At 39.9% G+C, this 25444-nt stretch overlaps 1 protein-coding gene across 2 annotated transcripts in view; it reads right to left on the bottom strand.

Moving 5' to 3' along the window:
* The window catches only part of lrrc7 (leucine rich repeat containing 7), a 119814-nt gene that overhangs the window by 81233 nt on the left and 13137 nt on the right, over positions 1-25444 (bottom strand). For both annotated transcript variants that reach the window (XM_068707709.1, XM_068707708.1), the window contains exon 2: positions 16518-16800. The gene's annotated coding sequence lies outside the window, so the exon portion shown is untranslated. The remainder of the gene's footprint in view (positions 1-16517; positions 16801-25444) is intronic.

Raw genomic sequence — 25444 nt, 5'->3', positions numbered from 1 at the left:
TTTAATTTATTGACCAATCACTGTCAAAACATATGGTGCCAAATACCAACATTCAAGAATTACAGACTGTGGACGGTGAAGGAGAAATTAAATACTGTACAAGAAATGATTATATTTGTATTCTTCTTTCAGGCGCAGAAACTCAAGAAAGGCATTTTCACTGTAACATTTTCAGACACTGTAACATTGTCAGATTTTGCTCAAAATGTATGCACTACAAGACTAATAAGGCCCATAAGAGCCTTGTTGTCAAGTAACTCAGGTGAGAAGTTATCAAATTTAAACACAACGCATGAAAAGCAGCACATTTTACACTTGGTGTAACACTTTGGTTGGCCAAACTCATTCTATGAGAGCCAGGTTTTGCCTACAGGTCCTATTTCAGGCTGCTCAGATTCAGCTGATTTTGCTCACAGGTCCTATTTTGGCAGCTCTGGTATAGAGAGCCAAGCATAGTTCCTGCTATAAAACACAGGTTGCCCTGCTGTACATTTAGAGAGCTTGTCTATTTTTGGAACCAAATTGCTGCTCCTTCTCAACACCTCACATCTATTCTGTAAGTGTTAGATGGAAATACAACAATGATGCTCATGTTATCACAGTGCCAGGACTTCACAGCTAAGCAGATATTATGATAGCAAGTTGAAACTGCAAACTGAGTACATTTTGGCCAGTTCCCACTGTACTCCCAAGGGTTGTTGATGGGTTAGACGTGTTATGTTTGACTTAAATTAGGACTCGGGTCAGGTTGGGGTTTAGGCATGTAGTTGTGATAGTTAATGTAAGGGTGAGGGGCAGTGACGGTTCTGAAGCATATAGATACAAACATGCGTGTCTCAGGGGAGGATAGTTGCTGAGAGAATTTTGTATTCACAAGCAGCTTGAGAGACTAGTATCCTCAACACACACACACACACACGCTTCCCAAAGAGACTATATGAGTATGAGATGGTGCCCTGCAGGTAGCAGGATGTCATGCAGCGAACTGACAGCCGTGCAGAGCCAACAAAAAGAGTTGTGTCATTAAATCACTGAAGCCTCAATAGTTGCTTCCTGTTAAGATGCTCACTAAGTTAATGTTGCCAAGCAACAAATACAATTCTAGCCAGTAAGGAGCTTTAGCCAAAATCACTTGGCAACACAAATTTGCAGGGAGATGTTAAAAAATAAATTAAAAAAAGGGTACAGGCCTGCCAAAGAATGAATAGCTTTGCAAAGTCACATTATGAGGCCACCATCAAGGTCACTTGGGTCAAGTTCGAGTCATTTTAATAAGCTTTCTGTGCACAGGTCTATCATCCTGTTGCTAGAAGCAACCGCTGTTTAACTGACATTGTTACATCCAACATTCTGTCAGATGTGAGACCAAACAAATATTCACAATCATTGTACTCCTCACATGCCCTTGTTGGATCATTATTGGTTTGGTGCTGTTTTATTAGAGATGTTTTGTTGATTTTGCGATCTGTATTAATTAAGTTTCCCTTCAATCTGTCTGAGGCTAACGTGTTGCTAGAAAAACATTCTGAGGAACTCTAATGTATTTTACTTCTTTTTATTCTTGTGGACTCCATGTGTCTTCGAGACTGTCCTCCAGCATCAGTCCTTTCAGCTAGTGCCCCAAAAGAACTTATGTGTATGTTCATGTGAAGAAAGCAGTAGTAGCGGAGGGAGGTTCACCTGACAAAAAAGTTCAATTGGCTCACCCTTTGCCAGACCACAAGGCCACATCATCCGGCAAAGCACTGGGGTGGCCAATCAAATACATGCAAATGTGCATTCCTTGTAGATTACTTCATGTGAGTGCTGTATTTCTTTTCATCTCAACATCATTGTGGTGAAATATAAAATAATTGCTGCTGTGGGTAACTTACCAGAGCTGTAAAATTCTTTGTATATTGTTTTGCCATCTGACAACCCTTCAGACTAGGATCTGCTCTTTAAGCAGATAATTTCAATTTGCCCCCCCCATACCTGAAGCAACACGCCCCCACCAACGTAGACCCTCACATTGTTTTTCGAAGCAGGGCTGTTTTCGGTCAAACACCCAAGTCCAACACATGAGACCAAATTTTAGAACAACATAGCTCAATAAGAAGATCGCAGGTAAATAATCTGTTGTATCTCTCAAAAGTCAACAGTTATCAACCAAAACTCCAACCTCTTTCTCTGTGGTTTTGGTTTAGTTACATTGACTCATCAACAGTACACATTGGTTCCAGGATTTTTCAGATTTCACTTCCAGAAGGGAGACAGCACAGCAAAACTACTGTGAACGTGGTAGTGATGGATCCAGTCCATACAGAACCACATTGTACCGTACCAAACCCCACAATACTGCCCACCACTGGAGAGCAGAGCAACTAGTGTTCATACAATGCACACTAATGCATGAACCATGTGACGTTGCATGTAGGTGAACGATTCATTGAGGTTTCTATAATTCATAGGTCTATGAATAAGTGATATGAGATCATAATGTGATTCATTGGGACACTAACTCCATTCCAATCACCAAGCAGCGAGGGACAGTGCCACACACACACACACACACACACACACACACACACACACACACACACACACACACACACACAGAGCAAAGGCTTTCCCAGAGCTATTCCTGAGCACCTAAAGAAAAAGAAGAAATGTGTCTTTTTCCTTGCATGATGTACCTAAGTTATAAATCAATGCCAGTCTCTCCCTTATATTTGCGTAATTGAATTTCTTCTGTCTCCACTTCAACTCCACTCACTTTACTTAAAGCTTTGAAGGACAACGCCACTTACATGACAACACCAGTAATAAGCCTTCATGAATTAGACGATGTCATAAATGACTATGAAATGTAACACAACAAACCTGTACAATAGCATCAAGGCTGTAGTTTAGGAGAAAATAAACCTAAATGTAAAAATAAAACAAAAGCTCTTCAATGAAATCTCACTTTTTTGGAAAGGGCAAAAATAGATACTGTGCAAAAATGATAATATGGTGTAAATGAACACTCACAATATGAACAACTTCACATTTGTAAATTTTGCATGTTTGGGGAGCCATCAGCGCCTGTGATCATCTAAAAGCTTTTGCTGCAGGCAGCAACTGTAAATGCATCAGCTGCACCAACATGCACTTTGTGCTGTATAAGCAGACTTATTAACATTGTTGGTCAGAAAAACTCTCAGAAGCAGCTTTTGAGAAATATCATCACCAAAAGTCTTAAAAGTCCCCAAATGTTGCAACAAAGGTTGAAACAGAAGTTCAACACTGAAGGCTTAGGAAATATTTAAATTTAAATAAATCTATTCACATTTAAAATGGTGGCATATGGGTCAAAGCACTTTGAGTGCCTGTATAATCTGTTCCTCAACAAGTCTGAAGCCACGATGATCTACTATACGAATACAACAATAATAGATTAAAGCAGAAGAGAGAAGACAAGGGCAGAGCCCCACAGTAGGCTGTCTTGTCCCACTGTCTTCTTCCTGCCAAATATAAAATATCTACGGTTGCCATGGAAACACAGTTTCATGAATCACTGTGTTGTATTTTCTTTTTCTGGGGCCAAAATCTGCAGTTTATGTCGCGGTCTTGTGCATGGTGCTTGTTACCATCTGCATTGTAAGCCATAAGATCTGCTAGGTATTAAATGTGGGAAGAGACCAGGTTTTAGTCTGCTCCCACTGAGATGACTAATTGGCTGGCTAGTTGCTTGGCCGGCTGACCAGCAGGCTGAATAACCAACTGACAACGGAGAGAAGTGCTGAGGAGAGACGGGAGGTACAGGGGATCACATGGCAGGTAGGAGCTGGTATTTGGATGACGTGGTAAGCTGCAACAGCACATGACAGAGAATGCACAGGATGGGATGCAAAAGCAGCTCCATTGACTTTAATTGACTGTCTATCTTGTATCTCTGTTGTCAAGAAAGACAATAATTGTGGTATTGAGATATCGGGACCCTTTTGCGGTCATCAGACATGAAAGCTACAACCTGCTCAACTACCAGGAGCCCCTAATGTTTCTTCAGAGACCTCTACCACACAGTACACATCTTCACTTGTTTTTTGATTTACTCTGAAAAGCCACGTCTCTCTAATGTCCTCTCCGACTGCCTCGCTCTAATTCGTAGAGTACATTCAGCCTCCACACTGCGTTATGCCTTATATGGCATTTTGTGAATGGGTGTTGCTAGGTAACTGTAAAAAGTGCAGTAAACCATGGCGACTTGCTTCTTGTATTTAGGATGATTAAGGAGTAAGACAACAGCTTTAAGCACTGGAGCTGCTGAACTAGAGGAATTGCATGCAAAGAGAAGCTGTGGGTTTTTAAAGTTACTGCTTTGACTTTGGCACAAAACAGATTTATTTTTTTCCTCGATGGCAAAGCATCTCAACATATGTAGCAGTGTTTGGTAACGCACATCAGAGAACGTTCTTCAATTAACGTCTGTCTGTCCAACATTTTACTCCTCAGCAAGATAACTCAGCAACTACTCCTTACTGGCAAGATTTATTCAATCCCAGCCCTGCGGTTGTATCCTTCAAAGGAGGACCAGAAGATCAGGCTCAACCCTCACCTAACAAATACTGTCCTGTTTATTCCTATATAGTATAATCTTCAAAACAACATCCATCTCAATCCATACTGCTCATTTGAAAGTGTTGCAGCTACACACACACACACACACACACAATGGAGAGAATCTTGCACAAACTAATAGGTGCTCTGAGAAACTGTATTTACGAACGCATTACATTTTCCTTGTATTTTAAGTCAATCTCTAAATTAATAGACTTAATAACTCAACTGACTTCATCTATTCCTTACTTGTTACAGAAGACTTTGAGACATCTACTATGAAGTGGGATCATTGCTCTATTGCAGTAGTGAGCAAAGGCCTTCTGTTGGCGTTGTTGGATAGTGACCTCTAGTCATAGAGCACTGATTCACCCGTCAGCTCCTTTGGCATAGATGTATACCAATGGGCCTTGACACGGGAGCTGGATGGGCTCTGCTCTTGTGCATGTCCAGACACACTTCCTGAAAGTGTATTGAAAACTCATTGAAATTAATAGAGAACATCTCCTCAAGTGAATGTTTTCACCTGCTGTATGACTTCCAGTTCTGTGACACTTTTGTTCATGTGGAATATATAGATAGAAGCCCCTCGCATGTGTGTTCCCGAAAAAATTTAAATCCCTATATGCTAGGACGTTTTAGTGTGCCCAATGACTTTATATAGTATGGTAACAAAATGGATGTATCTTAGAAACTAAAAGGGGCACAATCAGGTGTTTGGTATCTATGAACTCATATCAAGTTGATCATAAATGATATGCACACAAAAAAGATCATATGGAAAACATATAATAAACACAATTTTAGCGTTTTCTGACTTTGACCATTGATACAGTAAAAGTATGACTTTTCATGTGATCTAAACATTTCAAAGTACTGTTGCATACTAGCCCAGGGGTCGGCAACCCGCGGCTCCGGAGCTGCATGCGGCTCTTCAGCCCCACTGTTGCGGGTCCCTGAGTCTACATCCACACTAATACAAAAAAAATCAAAGTTTTAACAAACAAAAACGATCTCCGTCCACGCGGAGTTTCAGCATCATTTTCGAGACGATCTCCATCCAGACTACAACGCCTGAAAACGAATATCACGTGACTATTCACGTATACTGGGCACGCGGGTGGGGCCGGTGTAAACAGAAAGTAGATTGGTTGCTCAGAGCCGCTAACCTGACTTCAGATGGCCGCTCCGTAGGTCTGATAACGCCCTGGACACGCCGCTCGCTAATCGCTACAATAACAGCTGTTTCCTCCTCAGAAATGCAGACTTTAACTGGACAACAGCTGCTAGTAAAGACAACAAGGTTAGTAACACCTGTAATCAGTTGTCCATGTTAAATTAACCTGGTAGTCGATAGATAACCAAGTCTGTTGTTTGTGAATTTCTGGGTAAGGGTCAGGTGATAGGGGCGCGACGAATCGGGGAAGGACACGTCGTGACTGCTAAGAACCAATCAAATAGCGAACGTGAGTGTCTCTACTGTGTCACTGAAAATAAAAAAATGTTTTAATATTTTGTCAACTAAAATGTCACATCCTATTACGTTGCTGTTAAGCGCCTTTCCCTGCAGGTGGCTCATCATGATTTGCAGACCCCCACCCTCGGTAAACTATCAATGGATAAATCCCAAAAAAAGAAAAGTCATCGAGGAAAATAGAGTTTAATTCTGTGTGGACATATTAATTTGCATTCACTGCAAATGATGCCGGCTTACCTGTACGCTTGATATGTGCAAAAAATGTAATGTAGAAAGACACTTCCAAAACAAACACACAGCATTTGCTGAATAGTATCACGCTGGAGATCAGAGAAAAAGAGCGATTTCTCAACTACTGCAGCAAACTCTCCTCTACATAAGAGTTTGATATTGTTATAACAGGTAAAATAGCAATAAAATGTCAATAATTGTCTTTTTTGTCTATTTTCATAAATACAACTAACTATAATTTTGTATATATAATATAACTATATTTAAAACTTTATAAACTGTAATATCAAATAGCTTTTTGCAGCTCCAGACGAAATTTATTTTCCCCTGTACTAGCCCAAAGAATATCCATACCAAATGTCAAGACTTTAGACCAATCAGAACAAATGTTGTTGCATTTTGACTTATCATACTAAATATAATGTTTGGGTGCATATGGGTTATATTACTTTCCAAGCACACATAAACACATGTACAAACTAGACACGCCTGAATACACATTAACCCATTAACACACCACACACACACACACACACTATTTCCTGTGAGCATCTCCATGTCATGTTCACTAAGTACCCAGCATGTAATCTTCTTGTTATTACTGTACAATAGCCCTTTACAGTTGTGAGAAGACGATGGATGTCACACCTAGTTAGCCATGAGATTCAGCTAGCTGTCCACAGTATGGACATGTTCCTGATGAATTATGGGTAGTGACTGATGTGGTCATAGGTCAATAATTTGTCCCGTCATCCTGTTATCCATCCTCCAGTTTCTATCTCATATCCTCCCCTTGTCCTCATCTCTTGTTTCCATAATGTCTTCGTTTTCTGCTGTTTGCCTGATTTTCTGTCTCATCAGATTTTTGTACACTTTCCTTTGTTTCATTCCTCTCTTTAAGTTGTCAGCATAAAAGCAAACAGAGATAGACACTGCAGAGAGCCGGGTACACTGTGATGTAAGCTTGCAAGCTCAAATACATTTGTGGACAGTGCGAGTCAGTATTAATGTTATTTTGGTCCGCATTTGAGGATTTATTTGCCCGTTGATCCAAAATAAATCTTATAGAACTGAAACTCAGAGAAGAGAAGAAAAGGGGATTGGTTTTTCCTGACCTCTTTTCTGAATGTCTACACCCCCGCATTCACTATTCATCTATGTGTTGTATGTTTAATGTCTACATCAAACATCACTATTAGCACTCTGGATGGATGGATGGATACATTTCTGGATTTCTTTCTCCTCCTCACACTTTCTGCCTCTCACTTCCATGCCTCCTCTCCCTCTCACTTGCGTCAGCACTTCTGCCTGCTGATGAATATATGAATGAGATTAAAACAGAGAGACACACACACACACACACACACACACACACACACACACACACACACACACACAGTACATCTACACACTTTTGTTCTTTCTCCAGCGCAAAGCCTACACCATAAACATTTTATCATTTCCATTTCGGTGGTGAGAATGTCCACTGACTTTGAAGTAAAACTTTAATCGCTGTTACTTATTTAAGAATATCATAGTTTTCAGTAGATTTTGCATTTAAGGAACTTGAAATAGCAGCATTGGAAGTATAATGAAAGCCACCTAAAGATGAAACAGCCTTCCAGCGTGAGACACCCTGTGTGACTTTGATTCTCTGCTTTAAATCAACCCATAACATCTCAAACAAGTAAATGAATAATGCAGCTAACAAGCACTTTTTTAGCTCAATTAAGAGTCACATCCTTCCCTGTTTACAATGGAGGAGGAGTTTTGCTGCTTATACACATGCACACACACACAGGAGGAAGTGTAGTGTGTAAACCATGTTTCTTAGACCCAGAAGGTATAATTGGCCCTTAACTCAAGGACACATAGGAATAGATGAAGGATTAGAGGGATTAGAAGGTGGAGGGATAGATGGAAGAAACCAATCTATGTGAAGACAAAAAGAGAAGAAAACACAGATGTAGAGAGAACGACACGCAGATTTAAATCTTAAAGTTCCCCCTTTCTCCTTCCTCTTTCAATCTCTCTTTTTTCCCTCTCACTCACTCTTTTCTTTCACTTCACTGTAGGCTCTCTGTTGCTATGGCGACTGTTTCTGCCATCGCTGAGGAAGAAAGGACACCTGGGGAGAGGAACAGGAGACAGCAGAGGATCAAACTGAAAGATGAAGATGGATAGAGGTGACGTGGATGAACACACTTCTGTGTAGATTCTAGATCATGTTAGTATGTGCACATTAATGCACTGTTGGTGATGACTGTTTCCCAATGTGTTGTCCAATTTTTTTAAAAAATTTGGGGGGGGTATGCTCATTCACTTTCAGGCGGAGAACTGAAGCTGCTCTGCTGACGTGCAGCTTTCGTTACACCAATTGGTGCGTGAATGACACAACAATTTGTAAGTCATTTTGCGTGCTTTTTGGTGTCATTTGTACGCCATGTTGAACGCATCCACATGAATATGACCAAGCGATGTAATATTAAATGTGAGAGTGACGAATTATGGAGAGCGGAAGGGGAAGTGAATGATGTTTGAGACCAGTGTTGCTATTCTTTTAACTTAAGTTTGTGATGTTAGTGATGTGTTTTCCTGTTATGCTGTTTCCGTGTGTATTTTACTTTTAAGTCCAGTATATTTCCTGTCCTGTATTTCTTTTTTTTAAAGTCCAGCCATGATGCTTTTTCCTAAACCTAACTAAGCGGTTTTGTTGCTGTTAATGTTTCTCTGTAACAACATGGCGTTAAATTGCATTGATAGTGACGCGTATTCTCTGTAACAACATGGCGTTAAATTGCATTGATAGTGACGCGTACATGTCCCCGCTATTTATACGCCTTCCCATAAGATTGTGTTGGCAGACAAGGTGTTAGAGGTGCTATTGTTAAATTACACGAATGTAAACGTATAGTCTTCAAGGAAATCATCAACACTATGTACATAACACTTCTCCTTCCTCACTTCCCCAACTCCCAAAGCTACTGGAGGGTAACAAAACAGGTTTAGATCAAATTCAACAAGAGCTGCATGTCTCATTACAGGCCACCCTGCAGAGGATCACATAAAGACTGACAAACCTCTTCAAAACCGGTAATGATAGCAGAGTGTACAGAATTAAAATAACTGTACAGAGTTGTTCAAGTTGGCTTCATTAATGGCCTCTAATTGCCGCACAAAGTCAGCAACAAAGGCTTTGTAGAAATGGGACATGCATTTCCTGGAAAAACCTGAAGCAATAAGTATTGCGTTCAAGAGCAACCTGCAATAACATGGCACCACTATCAGCTGGACAGATTTACAAGGGAACAAACTAGTATAGAAATGAAAACAAATGTAAACAAAATCTGGACAACAGTACACTCAACCAACATACTGTTTGAACAGTTTTAATTATCTTACTATCTATTATTTGCCTTCTTGACTCCCTGGAAAGCAGTATTGAAACTGAGATGATTATCCTGGTAAAAATACAGTTTTGGGTGAGTATCTACAGTTTTAAATTTGGTTGACAGACTCTACTTCATCGCTGCTGCTCATCAAACCCTTGAAAATAATTTGAGCAAACTCCAAAATCCATGTGGGACAAAACAGTTTTTTTTGTTTTACTTTAACGGTGAACTTTCCAGGCACTAGTTGCCTGTAATCTGGCAAAACAGGGAATTCCCTTAATGATTGCAGGTAAGCCAATAATAGCAGGTAGCTCTCTGTCCCAGCCCTTTACTATCCCACCCTCTCTACCATGTTAAAGGACTTCTCCGCACCTCTTTTCTATTTATTTCCATGCATGAGCTCTGCAATACACTCCTGCATTCCAAATAGGCTTTCAAGTTGTTGTTTTTTTATCCTGTCCCAGCAAGTGTCTTCTCATGCAACTGTCACTCAGCAACAACAATAAGTTATTTGATTATGCTTTTACTTTAACTAAGTGCATAATCACATTACCCCATGATCACAGAATTATAACAATAGCTACACCTTACCCACATTGTTCCTTTAATCAAATTACAATTATAATGTGTGAGCCACATCAAACATGGCCATTCATCAACACATATTAACACCTTCTGCTGTTTTGAAGCATTTTGAAGATGTTTGCAATTATGAGGCAAGTCATGGCTTTGAAATTCCTGACAAAGCAGTGAAAGGTGCCCAAATAGCTCAGGGAGAAGTCAGTCTTTGCTATCAGATGAAGTTATCTGTCGCCTCTGCAGCAGATTGAGGGTGATTTACAGATTGCTACATTGCAGCAGGACTGACAACTGACATTGAATTTAGCAACACCCCTTCTGTCTTGGTAAAACAAACTCTAAATTGCTTTCTTAAGTGGGATTAAGATAGGATTTTCTCATTTGGATGTTACTGTAACGTGGTCCCAGGAAAGTATCACACAAGAGTTGTTCACAAAAGCCATTTGCTCCGTTCAGTTCAGCTGAGACTGAAGATACAGTCCCATGGGATTCATTTGGAATTGCTTCAATTACTATGGACTTGCCCAACTGTTCTCTACGTTCTACTCTCCAGGAGAATAAACTGCAATCACAAAGGAGTCATTATTGCAAATGCCACCCACAAAAAGGAGCTATTTAAAGCAGCACTGCCCAAATAAATACAAATATTGCTAATATAATCTTGCACACACCATATGGTCCCTTCCCCATTGACTCTATGAGAAAAACATAGTTCCCAAGGGATGAAGTAGTTGCATACTCGTTTACATTTTTGTGGCAAAATAAACACAAAATAAGTTTTTCCAAATAGGGAAATATATTTTTTCCAAAATGTTGAAATATTCCTTTATTTCACATCACAAGGTCTGGACATTTAACGGGAATGGATTCAAAAGTGTACACCAGTGGGATATAAATTATGGAGATAAAAAAGGAGAATGATATATGATGCAAAGAAAGGGGGGGCTGTTAAAATATGTATGATGACTCAATTTTGAGTGTGAGGACACTGCTGAAGAAGCAGAATGTAGCAGTTTTCCTGGTTGAAGTGTCCATTTCATCTTTCATCTTGAGATCTTTAAAAAAAGAAATATCCTGGCATAGCCTACATTATAGAATATAGAAATATAGGAGCTACAAGGCCAAATGAGACATCAGTGAAATGCTGCTTAAGGAGAGGTCTTTTCCCTAAAAACAAAAAGCCAACCAGAGTCTTCCAAAGTGACTTCACCAGATGTGATTAGATATCTTCAAACAGCTACGGGTAGATGCTGTTTGGTAGATGGGTCTGAGATGCCACCTAGTGATTCTGATAGGACCACCCCAGTCAAACTATACCCTCCTTTTCCTGACTCAGCGAACAGGGAGGACTGGTTTCCATGGCAACAGTAGACAGAGTGAGAGAGAGAGAGAGAGAGAGAGAGAAACACAGTGAGGTGCTACACTCAATTTGGCCATGACCATGTACGCCTACAAAAAACATCCACTGAAAAATATACACACACATACACACACACAAAGGGTGTGTTTAAGCGAAGATCACGGTTTAATAATTACTCTGTTTTTAATTCCTTGTTGGGAGCCCCAAAACTCATGAGGGTACAGCATACTCATTCAGAAAAAGTCAAACAGGAAGAACCCATAGTTCTAAAGTCCCAAAAACTTACACAGATTCTTGCCCTCTGTTTAGCTTAAAGCAGACTGCTCTGAATGTGGAAAGAGCAAGATGGGAAATAATCTTTCATTTGTCAGACATCCAACATGGTGACAGACTCATCTCCGTCCATAAACGTTGTGGGCAATGAGCTTTATTCCCACAGCTGACATTTGTAATTTAATGAGAACAAGAGCAAAAAATCGTACCTGTCGGGTTGAGTACCATTCATCATTTCACAGATCCTCCACTGAAAATGTGTCTATATTTTGAGCAATATGTACATATTACAATAGTATAAGCCCACCATGGTTAGTTTGATTGCTAGTTGGATAATTATGACGAGTGTTTGGTCTTTTACAAGTTCTCCTTCATGCTTTCAAGTACCTGTTTAATCTTGGTTTTTGAGTGAGATCTCTCACCCATAATGTGATAGAACTTTAAACTGGCTTTTTTCATTTATTTCATAACTGCAGCAGCCACAACCAAAGTTGTGACCCTAAAACGATCGTACACTCGCTACGTACTGAACCATTTCCGAAGGCAGCTACGCTACTCTTATTACATATGCATCATCAAACTACAAATATATATTATTGAAACATCACATTTGTAACATGCAGGGAAATAAAAATAATACAGAAAAAAGCAGTGGCACCAAAACTTTTTCAATTCAACAATTTTTCAGAGCTCTCATAAATTGTTCAAATGAAGCTTCCTGGGAAACTAATGTCTCTTTCAGGGGAGCCGAGCTCCCCGTAGCTCCCAGGTATTTTAAACCCAAAACCTTTTAAATTTTGGGCACTCCATGTGCTTACTTTATAGCCAAACGCATTAATGCTTACAATTATGTACCGTTTTAGTGTTTTCCTCAAGTGTCTACATAGAAGATTTGTCCTTGTTTAACAGATTTTAATCTGAAAAACGTTCCAAACAACAGATAATCCCCATTGTTTCAGCATTAACTCTTTGCTTTCACAGCATGTCTGATTTTAACCGTTATCATCATCCTAGTTTGTGTTTAAAATGTTCTCCTGTGCCTCAGTGGCGCATGTGATAAAACAAAACTGATCTACCAGCTGCTTCTGCTGCCACAGCGGCGGTTTCAGTGTCACCAGAGTACCTGCATGCTTGTGCTGCTTATCATCACATGGTATGACGTCGGTCACAGGAATCAGGGGGAACAATAGCAGCTTGGTGATTCATTCACATTACATTAGGAACATGATTTCCATAAATCGTAGAGCCCTAAATTCTTCTTCTTCTTTGCAGTGTTTCTGCCGGTGGCTGGGAAACCCTGTTGTGCAATGTGTGTGTGTTTTGTGTATGTGTGCATGTCCGTTCTGCCACCAGCGGTGGTTTCTGTTGTTAGCAGCAGTTAAACTGACATAATTACATCCAGTCTTTTGTCAGATCTGGGACCAAACAAATATTGAGAGACATATTTTTTATATTCTCCTAAAATGTCTTGTTTTGGAGCCTTATCGGTAGATGCTCTTTGTGATGATTTGTTTTTCTGCGATCAGTTTAGTGCTAACCAAGCTAGCCATTATGTTAGCTCTCTATGGCTAATATTGCTATTACAACATTCTAATGCTGTGTTCACACCAAACGCGGCACAAATTTTTTCGCGGGAGTAGATTACATACAAAGTCAATGCAAAGACGGGAATGGACGCGAGGAAATGTAAATTCTTGCCAGGCGCAAGTTTAACTTGGGCGAGAAATTCACATGATGATGTGTCGCCTGTCAGCGTTGAGATGCTCCTCCTGTCATCACTGACATCCTGCCGTTGTTGAATCAGGAAAAAAGCTCTTATCCAATCAGAGCCTCTATTTCTCTATGTAAGGAGAGCGGCCCGAGGTCCTCTAGGTAGACCTTGCAGATTAAAGTATATGGGGACGATATTGTTGATTGTCATCATCTTCAACCAATCAGATCTTTAGTTTGACATGTTGGGCGTATTCTTTGACGTGCCAGAGTTACCCAGGTAGCCTGCTAAGTACGTCAGCATTTACGTGCGCCGTGATTGGTCAGTGGGCCAGCGTGACTTTTGTCAAACAGAAAGCTAGCAAGCAGATCTTAGTGTTTAGTAAGAGTTCAAGTTGAAACATATGTAAGAGAAGTTATGACATTGACATGACATTTTTAGTGTTTTTAAATGGATTTCTGGAGAAGGACATTTCCAGAAAAGCTGGACATCATATCAAAGGGTCGGTCAAGCCCCCAGCTAGCAGCCCTGACCCAGCATGGAAAAGGATATGTACCAACGGTATTTCTGGCTGACAGCGCGGAGAAGCGTTGCACATTTTATGGCTAAGAATGCATTTCATTTGCAACTGAGCTCTTGATTTTTGGAGCTGTTTGGAGCTATGCTACGCTAACCAAGGGAGCTACACGACAGGACAAGCACAAGCTACGTGCTTTTGAAAACTTTTGGAGAGACCTGAGTGGACTTTTTAAGTGAAGAGCAGCTGTGGTAAGTTAACTGATTTTGCGTTTCTACAGTGTTCATTTGTCTATCGTGTCGTTTTTATGAATAATATGAATGGCTCCTGCTCTAGCGCTGCAGTGTTGCTGGATTGATTTGTTGCTTTGTTGTCATATGGTTCTTGTGAGTTTTTCTTGTCATTGTGTTGATTACATTGATTTGAACTATATGTATTGTCCGTTAATTACGAAGCATCCCGTCATGCGCGGGGTTATTGTCCGGACAATTGAATCCGTTCGGGCTCCCCGCTAAGCTAGTTAGCTCGCGCGTGTCTTCAGGGGGGCTAAGCTAAGCTAGTCCCCCTGAAGACACGCGCGGTGCCGCAGCCTCAGCTGTTTTTTGTTATTGTTCCGGGTTCAGAGGTCACAAAGCCTGTTGTCTGTTACGTGAGCGCAGTCCACCAAAAACATTATATTTACCACAATTTAAGCTTCTGCATTTTCCAAATGCACTAGTATTATTCAAACGTATTGTTCGGTTCTTAAGCCTCGTACCGAACGGTTTAATACGAATACGTGTATTATTACACCCCTAGAAACAAATAACCATAGCTGTGGCGTCGTAATGAGCTTGTTAGGAGATGGCTCAAGTCTAGTAGGACAGCACAGAAGGCCCAGGTATAAGATGCACGGTCCGCCACTGGATTTAATGTTGTTCTTTCACAGATGACACTTTTCCTGCGATGAGGCTGCCACTAATTTATCAGTAAGTCTATAATTTTGTGCTTTCTTTGTTTCTGTACTAATTCTTTTTTACAGTACCGTTGGTACCAATTCTTGTTTATGGCATTTAATTTACTCTTATGTGTTTTCTTTTGCATTGACTTTGTTTCAAAATTTTTTTCACTGTTTCACATATGCTTCTAGAAGGAAGATGAAAGGCCCAACTGCTGTCGTCAATTTAAGGTCTTTTCAGACCAAATGAAAATATTTTGTGCGTATAAAAAATGTTTTTATTAGCTTCTTTTTTTATATTTTCGCAGAGGATTATTTTTCCACACCTGTTTTTATTTCTGTGAATTTCGGATACAAATAAATACAATCCAACTAAATAAATTATAATTTTTTCTCAAGCGATTAATAGATTCTTTCAAATGTCAATGTCATAATTCTGTATTAAATTGATCAACGCCTACTGTTCCGATGGCCCGTTATCCCGAAAACGGGCATTTATGATGCAGAATGATGTCAGCCATGACCCGCCCTACTCTGCCTCTGATTGGCTTACTTTGATATTCTCACCTTTGCCATAACCAATATCACTCCTCATGCCTAACCAACCCAACCAACAAAGGCAACGTCTACTAACTTCTCTGTCTGTTAGTGGATAGATAGCCTGATATCTCAAAAAGTTATAGACAGATTTTAACATGGGCCACTGATGATGCTGAGGGAACACAGGGTCTAATTTGGATGAGAAAAGAATCATAGATGCTGAGGGAACATAGGCCTGACCCGAACAGGGGAGCCTCAGTATGCTGCAAATTAAGTCTGAAACCTCCTCCCCCCACACTTATCCAACATCCAAATTGGAAGGACTGTGTCTGACAATTTTTTTTAACTTTCAAAAACCAAAAATCGCACCCACTTCAAACAGAATTGTGTAGCTGCAGAGGTGAGAAAGTATGTAGGGTTATAACTTCTAAAGCTTGATTCACACTTCACACAATTACTTTCAATCCCTTTTTGTGTGTTCAACCGAGTGCAAAAACCATAAATACTTTCAAGGACGCTGTCTGAAAGTGTGTGCTATTATCCACAGTTTTATGACTGCATTGAGACGAGAAAAGACAGAATTTGTGAATTAAGCTCAGGGAGGCAGTGGGATGCAGCCGTGATTAGACAAAGGGTATAAACACTTTTGATTCTAGATGTGGTCGACACCTCCTCTCACCCTTACTGCCTCCTCTTTCCTCAATAACTGTAATATTCATGTCCCATTTACCTTGCTTTCTTAAACCTCTTTAGCCACTTCACCCTATTCTCTACCTTCCACACCTCATCATCCCCACCCTTCAGCTTCACCTTTCCATCACCCGTCCTCCAGCTCCACATTCAGGGTGATAATTAGGAAAGCGGCTGATGCAGACAAACAAGTTTTAGCTCATCCATTCCTGCCCCCCTCGCTTCCTACCTGTACTGTTGGCCAATGAAAGTTGAGATGCCAACGTATAAGGCGTTGGTCCAGTTGTCAGTCACCCTGAAGATCAGTGGAGGGTGGAGCTTATATCCCCAGGTGACGGCCTGTGGTTGGTCAGGTTCATCTCTGCCTCCTTGTAACCCCACCCACTGGGCCCCTTCAAGGCCTTATGGGTACCAAGCTCTGCTGAACATATTTGTGTCGGTTTGTCTTTCGGTTAAGCAGTCAGTAGTAGTCTTCTCGATGAATCTTCTTTTGCCGTCTTCATATAGGTTTCCTGTGCAACCAGACAATAAAGAAAAAACGTTTCTGTGAATCAATAACCCTTTACTAAGGCCCATCTCCCTTAATAACATTTGTTACAAGCTTTATATTCTACCTCACCACATGAGCAGTGTACAATAATAATGGTGGAAGAAATTCGTAGGTTTGAATTTTTCTTCCCCGAACCATAAAATAGCTGAAAAGTGCTGCTAATGTTGCTTGAAACCTAATACAACCTATAATGCAATACATTTTTTTTTTTAGAAATGACATGCATATTATATGCTCTCTGGCTTTGAAAGTAACGCAACATTACTACAGTAAGCGGTGAGCTGGACATGCTAACATTTGCAGCTTATGTTTGGTTGTCCCACCCTCTCATGTCACTTCTGGTTGCAGAAAACCAAGATGGCGATGGCCAAAATGACGAACTTGATGCTTCAAAACCTTAGTCCACAAATCAATAGGTGATGTCACAGTGACTACTTCCACTTCTTTATATACAGTCTGTTTTTAGCAAGAATATTAAAACTATGTAGCCTATTGATTACAGCAAAAACAAAGATTACTGAACTGTGAAAATATTAACAGTAAGAATCTGGATATATTGTAATTTAGTAATCCCCAAACTACAATAAAAGCTTTTTTGCTTTGTGCTGACTCCAACCATCTTTCCTTTTGTCACTTAAAAAAGAATTTTGCTATTTTCTTCTGAAATAAATTATTTTATAAAGAAATGAAATACAAAACTGATTTTGTTTTTTTAATTAGGCATAATATCCTATTCTGAGCTTTGTGCTCCCTGTACTTCATATTGGATCTATAGCAGTTCTATAGTATGTAGGAATTACACTTTGAGTTCAACATAGCTTAATAGATCTAGATCTAGATAGTGTGTTTTTTTTGCTATTTTGTTGTGGTTTAACTGAATATGTCTTATTTGTTCATGATACTTTGTCTCACTCTAGCTTAGACGTGGTCTCAACCCCTAAAAATCTTGGTCTTGACTACAATACTAATTTCCACACATGCAAACACAAACTATCATCTCTGGTCATACTAACTACATGATGGTGTTATTTGACGAAAGAACAGATTGAGAATATTATTAAAACTGGACTCTTTATATTACATTAATGTGAACTACAGCACAAACTACACACCACTTGTTTCTTTTCACACGTGTGAGGTGCTCCATACTACTTGTGCCCTCAGCACAGAACTCACACAGCGTTCTTCCTTGTTTACAGTCAGTTCATTAACACCAAACTAAATCTCTACAGAACACAAATGAAATGGAATTACTGCTCGATAATATAAAATCATTTTTCACTCGTGGCCGAGATGAACAGAAACTTGAACCAACAATGATATAACAACCACAGCTGCCTGCATGTGTGTCAGTTTGTCTGTCCAAGCAATCCAAATGACACCCAATAATGTGGGGATGCTCGTCACCATGGCGATGCAGCATGAGTCATAGTGACGTTGGATATGGAGACAAAGGCCTGTGTTGAATGTATGATTATGATTAGAGAGAGAGGGTTAGCCAAGATACCAGCACACACACACACACACACACACACACACACAAGTATTGTATATAAATAAACTGTATCAAATAGTCACAGCCTATTCTCAGCTTCTCCTTTCCAACAGGCAATTCAACACTTGTCAATTATTTTTTTCTCTTTCAAAACAAAAGCCCCTTTGCAGCCTAAAATTGCATTCTGTATACTATCACTCTTTGGTATCTCTGTTGTAACTTTTTGTTTTTGTATTGTTACTGTTGCTATAGCAGTCTTCTCTACTGTCATAGTGGCTGATGCAACTCATCGCTTGAGGGATTCATTTTTTACAGTCCTCGAAATCTCTCACAGGCATGGTGTCATTTGTGATAAATAAAAATAAGAAGATGGGCTCAGGCCCATAATGCTTCCATCCTCCAGATGTTGGTTACTGGTGGGAAGTGAATGTACTATTTGATCGATCAGCCTATACGAAAATCACTATAAATGTTGAGCTCAATTAGACACACTTGTTATCAGTGTAGTGTTCGTATGATGGTATAGCATTGCTACCTGCATTAGGACCAGTCAGTCCAGTTTCAGAGCTAGTTCTAATCCCCATGTTTTCATGGGGATTGTTTTTTGTAGACATCTTGATTGTGCCTTAAAGATTTATTATGCTACGTTCATGCTACAACAGACCACCTGTTCAAAAAAATTACAAACAAATTCAAGAAGAGCTTAAAAAACTGATGGAATAATGATCTATATTTTTGGAAAAACCTGATTGTGAAAGGTTCACAGTATGTTGAGAGCTTAAAAAACATATGAGATTTAAAATTGTGCAGATTTTCCAAAATGAAAAAACACTTAATTACATATTACCCCGTTAACCACACCAGATGCATGTGTTTACTTGTGATTCATTTATTTCTACAGGCGTGACGATGGGTGTATTGAAAGGGTAAGAGGATGTTGCATATGTATGGGGCCCAGATTTGTGTTCTACAGCAATGGTCCTTGGAAACAAATTTACACATACTAGGGGTAAAAGCCTTTATGGCATAAGTTCCACCAATGCACAAGGTAAAAGTAATTACGGAGGTCCCCAACAAACTTTGCAGCTTTGAAGCAAGCATCATTCCTGAACGTGTCCCTACAATCTCTAAATTTTACACCAAATAAATGGAGGAACAGACAAATGAATGGAAGAAAGTTGCTCTATGGTCCTTCACAGTTTTAAAAAGCTCCCACAGACAAGGTCTTTTTCTCTCTGAATACTCTCAATGCTGACTCTCCTGCCCACCCACAGTCTGTTGGCTGCTCCACCCTGTTCTTATCTGTGGAAAAAAAGAAACAAAGCCTCACGTTGAGGCACAATGAAAAGCTGCAGTCTCTCAATGACGTGAGGAATGATTGGAAATGAAAATGGGTTGCTTTTAAAATAACCACAATATTCAGAGTCTTTAAAAGCTTAAAAGCCATACCCTCATGTCTAACTTTGACGTAATATACTATAATTGCTGAATGCAAGAGAAACAAAAAATGACTTCACTATCTTTCTCGACTCTCCTTTGAACTCATTCACTTGTCCTCCTTCTCCTTTTCTCTCCTTCCATCCCGTCCATCCTGGCAAACAGTGTGGGAGCGAAGGGTGAATTAATAAAAGGAGTGAAAGTGGAGCACAACTCCCTCAGGTCCGCCATTTCTGGGACGCTGACACAGAGAAACACAGAGGCACACATATACACGTACACACACACACACACACACACACACACACACACACACACACACACACACACACACACACACACACACACAAAATGACACCACAATCTACATGATGACCCTGACACACACACACACAAATGTAAGGCAAAAAGCCACATGCATTCTTCTCGTGCATCACTGATGAGATGGGAAGACGAGACACAGAGAGAAAACAATCCATACATCACATCATCTGCATGCCACTGCCTTAGATTGGGAGGGGCATGAAGAGTAGAAGATATTGAGGGAGGAGGAAGAGGAGATGGGAGGGCAAGGGGCAAGAGCCACGTGAGGAGGGATGCATGTAGAGTGTCGCCCAAGGCAATGCAATTTACAATGGTCCCATACTGCCTGTGATTCCTCCTCTCATCTCCTCTTTCCTTTTTTTCCCCCTCTCCAGTCTTATTTCCTTTCATCTCCCCTTTCTTCTCTCCTCTATCTTTTGCGTTTCCTTTCTTTTTAATTTAACAATGATCCCATACTCCCTTGTTTCTTCCTCTCATCGGGGTGAATGGATTTACAGTGTATTGCATGTTGAATACAAAAAACCTTTTAATGATAAATTGGAGCATGATATTTTGTGTCCCCACTCATTTAGGCAGCAAAGAGAAGTAATGCATTGATGCTACAGTTACACTACAGTTACAGTGCTGTCTGACAAAGCCATCAGCAAAAATCTGACAGCCTGAAATTTAAAAAAAGAAAAAGAAAACAAGAAAACAATTGATGTAAATGTGGTGCACCATATTTGAGTCTCTTTCCTGCTTAAACTGGAACAAAAAAAGAGATTTGTATTGACAATCAGGAAGGGAGGTATTGTTTATTAATGGCCTATACTAATAAAACCTGTTACTAATTAAGCCTCCTTTAGCGAGGAATAAAAAGCCTCCCTGAGGAGTTTCGTTGTGATTCAGAATGTTGTAGTGGGCATGGTCAGGCACTGGGGATAAAGCCAGCAACTAAATAGATTTCCTAACAGATTTGCCAACCAGTGAGCTTTCTCCCTCTACTCCATCCATCTTTCTTTTCTCTCCGTCCATCTCTTTGTTTTCATAATTTCTTCCGACAATCAGCTGCCGGAAACACAGACAGAAAAAGAGGAAGAAACGAGCACATGCATGACATTAATTGAATGAATCACTTAGTGAAACTAAACTAACGTATGAATGAATGAATGAGTAAACGTTTATGGGTTACAAACGCTTCAATGAGTTTATTATCTGCTCTACTGTCAAAAGGAAGTTAAAGGTGGATTTTTTTTCTTTAGTAAACTGCTGTGAACTGTTGATACGTGTTGACACATGCCAATGGTGGCAGAAAAAAAAAGTTTGAAGTAAGCAAAAACAGACACTAATTAGACAAAGCAGCCCTGGGTTTCATTTGATCCATTCTGAGAATAATTTTACTTTACATGGAACTAAATCAGTGATATTTTTGGAACATTTGTTTAAAGTTCATGGCATTAACAACATCCTGTAGTTGTTGACTTTGAAACTGACACTGACATGTAAATGCCATCCTCAAAGGCCAGGTTAAACTGTCTAAAACTGGCTCACCACTCCGCTAAACAGAAACAAATTGACATTTGAGATGTCAGTATGGATAAACTGAATTCCCTCCCTAACCTCCCCTAACTTTTTCTGTGTGCACAAGCAAGTACAACCCCCTGAAAGCCTTAAAGAAAAGACTGACCAAAACCTTATCCTTGTTTGAGCAATAATATGACAACAGGCTTGTCACCTCGCTATCGACTGGAACAACTCTGAACACTTTTGCCTATTTGGACACTTCTTCGGACAACATTATTTTTGTGCATACTAACACCTTGACATCCCTTTCCCCTTCAACTGTCTCTGCAACTACTTACAGGTGTGAACGGCTCATTTCCATACTAAAATAGAGTTGCAATTCATGTAAAGGGACTTCTCCGTCTAGATATAGATTAAATCAATACACATTATTGTTACTGGAGATTCACTTGAATCTTGTCAAATGATTAGAATAAAACTACCTTCATTTCCTGAGCTACACTAAAGCATTATAGCTCATCAGCATTGTGAGCCGTTATGGATCCCCGCCAGAAACCAGGAGGTTGGTTCAAGGTGATGTTTTAGGATGAGCTTCTAAATTGTAGTGTAGGTGTAATAAGGCAAATAGTTAGGTTAGGGTCAGATATGGTTATATAGTACTGGAGGCTCAATCATACAGTGCAACTATGTATGACTGTTACAGATTTGACTCAAGCACACATGCCCCCCAGTGGTGGAAGAAGTACTCAGATCATTTACTGAAGTAAAAGTAGCAATACCACAGTATAAAAATATTTTTTTAAACTAAAAGTCCTGAATTCCTGCATTCACTTTAGTCAACTTAAAAAGTAGTAGCATCAAGATTAAGTATTACAGTCATTTAGCACAGTGGTTCTCAACTGGTCTGGCTGCGGGACCCACCATCACCCCATAATGACAAGCCGCGACCCAAATTTTTAACTTCTCAAATGTATTTAATGAAACGATGGTGCAGTTTGAACCTGACATGAAAATGTCCTCTGCAGTCGTAGTAGTAAGGAGTTCTCTTGTGCAGAGAAATTGTTCCTGTATGTCCTCGTCCCACACATGTTTCACGTAAACGAGTAAAACTGCTTTGTTTGTTATGTCTGTAGATTTGTCCATTTGTAATGCAAAATGACCACTTGCCTTATATTGAGCTGTGGTCTGTTGTTTGATGTCATCCGACATGTCTTCAATTCACCTACTTATAGTGTCAGAGACAGAGGTATAGACATATATATCTGCTGCGGATTGATCCAACAAATGTCGCTTCAGTTTTGACGGCTTCATGCTTTCTTGTGCCAGAACCTCGCTGCACAAAACACACTGAGGTTTTTGCCCTCTTTTGTCCTCAATGTAAGAAAATCCATATCTCATGTAGTTGGTGTCGTACTTGTGTTTCGCTCAATTAGCATATGAAAACAAACATTGTTGAGAATCACTGATTTAGCAGACGCTTTCATCCAAAGCGACTTACATGTCAGATTCTATCACATTTCTACATCGTAGCCACAGCTACGGGAGCAATGTTGGGATTAAGTGTCTTGCTCAAGGACACATTGACATGCAACTAGCGGAGCTAGATCCCCTGATTGAAGGACAGCCCTGCTATCCACTTAGCCACAGTCACCCACTGTATACAAAGTTAAAAGGTACTCATTCTGCATAATGAGTTTGTATCAATAATCTTAATCTGTAAAGTAACTAATAGGCTAACTAAAGTTAGCAAAAGAAAATATAGTGGAGTAAAAGTGTAAAGTGACATAAAATGGAAATGATCAAGTACTTCAAAATTGCCCTTAAGAATACTTGAGTGAATGTACTTACACTATTGGTGCCCTCTGAAATGTTAAACATAAAGTAACATGCTTCTTTTCCAGTGAAGATGTCTGTAATGATGAAATCACCTGATCATTAAATTCTAGAGATTACATGATAAAAGATCAAGACATTTCTTTGAGTATTTAATCGAGAAGAGAGATAATGTCTGTCTTGACTCCGCATAGTGGCAGAAACTGGAACAAGAATCTTACAAAACAGCCATATGAATGTAAAATACAGCAGGGAAAGGAAGACATCTCACCAAGCTAAAGGTAACAACATTTACAACAGATTTAGAAATGAAACTTTTGAGACTCTGCGTCTGTTAAAAAAAACATCTTCATGTGGTATATTTGGGGATTACCTCTTTTCTCACTTTCTCTCTTCTGCACATGAATGAAAGCAGAGATTAACTCTCAGAAAGATATGCCAAAAACAGCGATGAAATCAGTGAGGAGAAAGAATGTAAAACACAAAAAAAGTGAAAAGAAAGAAAGAATTTAGAAGCGGCGAGAGGGAGAAAGAAAGAGCCTCTTGCAGAAGCCCAGGGGGTATCCTGTTATCCCAGAATGCTTTGCTCTAACCTACTTTGGTATTTCTGTTTCTGTCTTTGTCTCTGCAGTGCTCTGAGTGGGCTAGCTACCACACACACATCATATTTAAGTTTTGTGCATGTGTGTGCTCCTTGGATTTCTATCCTTCCGAGAACCAACTCTTGATAGGAATGTATTTCTGCCTGTATGTGTCTGCGTTGGGGACCACACGGCTGCCAGCATCTCACCACTGGCGTTACCATTCCAAAAGACCTTTGTCTCTTTGGGGGAAATATATAGACGAACACACAAAACTTCACACCCAAGAACGCATTCAAAGGGTTGCCTTCTCACAGTATGAAAGCCTTGAAACAACAAAGCACTTGTATGAGTTTAGCGTGTACTGTATGTATGTATATGTGTGTGGATTCGTCTGTATGTAACTGTGTCATCATTGTGTTATGTGTCCTTGAGTCAATGCAACTGTAATGCATATTTGTAGGTCTCTGTGTGTGAGTGTATCTACGGGTGAATGAGTGTGTGTTTGAGAGCCGTGCAGGCTTGAGTGGGCAGCCTGACGACCAGCTCAGCAACACTCTGTTACCATGGAAACTAATGAGCAGAGCGCGAAAGTGTGATGAAGAGAGGAGAGGCAGTTGTATCTACCTATCTCATGTAGCATATCCCATAACCTGCTGTATTTATTTAAAACGCCGTTTGATTTCCCAAATCAGACATGCTCAATCTATCAAATGTCCCACTTTTACTCCATGTTCACGTGAAGTAAAGATGCCACAGAGACATTGATCACTCAGCTAACAAGTTAGCAGATTGCTCATAACATCATACCAGTAATTCATCAGAAATGTGTGGAAACAGGCTTCATATGTAATGTTATCTATTGTTTAAATGTTAATTAAATCCCTACTGTTAACTCTTAATCTTAACTTCTACAATCAATGTGGTATTGGGCACTGGAACCAGGGCTCCACCTGCTGCATGCATGGAAACACACACACAATGTAAAGCCTTTAATCTGTCACAATGATCACACCTTTTCCTAATGACTCATTATCACACAAATTCACAACAGTGGTAAATTTGAATAAACTTCACACAACTGTCATCCGCATGACTCACAACTGCCCACACAAATCCCTCATGGTTCCTTTCAGCTGCATGTTCAGAAGCTGTTTTTGGTAACCTGTTGTAACCCCTAACTCCTGCCCTCACACACTCCATGCATGCACATAACTTTAAACACATCAGCAAAGAAGTAGCTGTGTCTTCAACTTAGCTGCTGGATTTGACTACACATATTTCCTCTCTACCTACCCATACCTGTTGTGTTTGTCTGTGCTGAACAATTGAGCAAAGCTCCATTAACATTCTGACCAAGGACAGCCCACGCCACCTCACAGCGCTTTTTACATTTGCTGTTAAAAACACCAACAGCATAAGCCTTCATGGCC

This window comes from Cebidichthys violaceus, unplaced genomic scaffold (genome assembly GCF_023349555.1).
Source record: "Cebidichthys violaceus isolate CVI_PGR_0920_01 unplaced genomic scaffold, fCebVio1.0.p SCAF_13, whole genome shotgun sequence".
Taxonomy (NCBI): domain Eukaryota; kingdom Metazoa; phylum Chordata; class Actinopteri; order Perciformes; family Stichaeidae; genus Cebidichthys; species Cebidichthys violaceus.
This window is presented reverse-complemented; position numbering and strand designations above follow the sequence as displayed.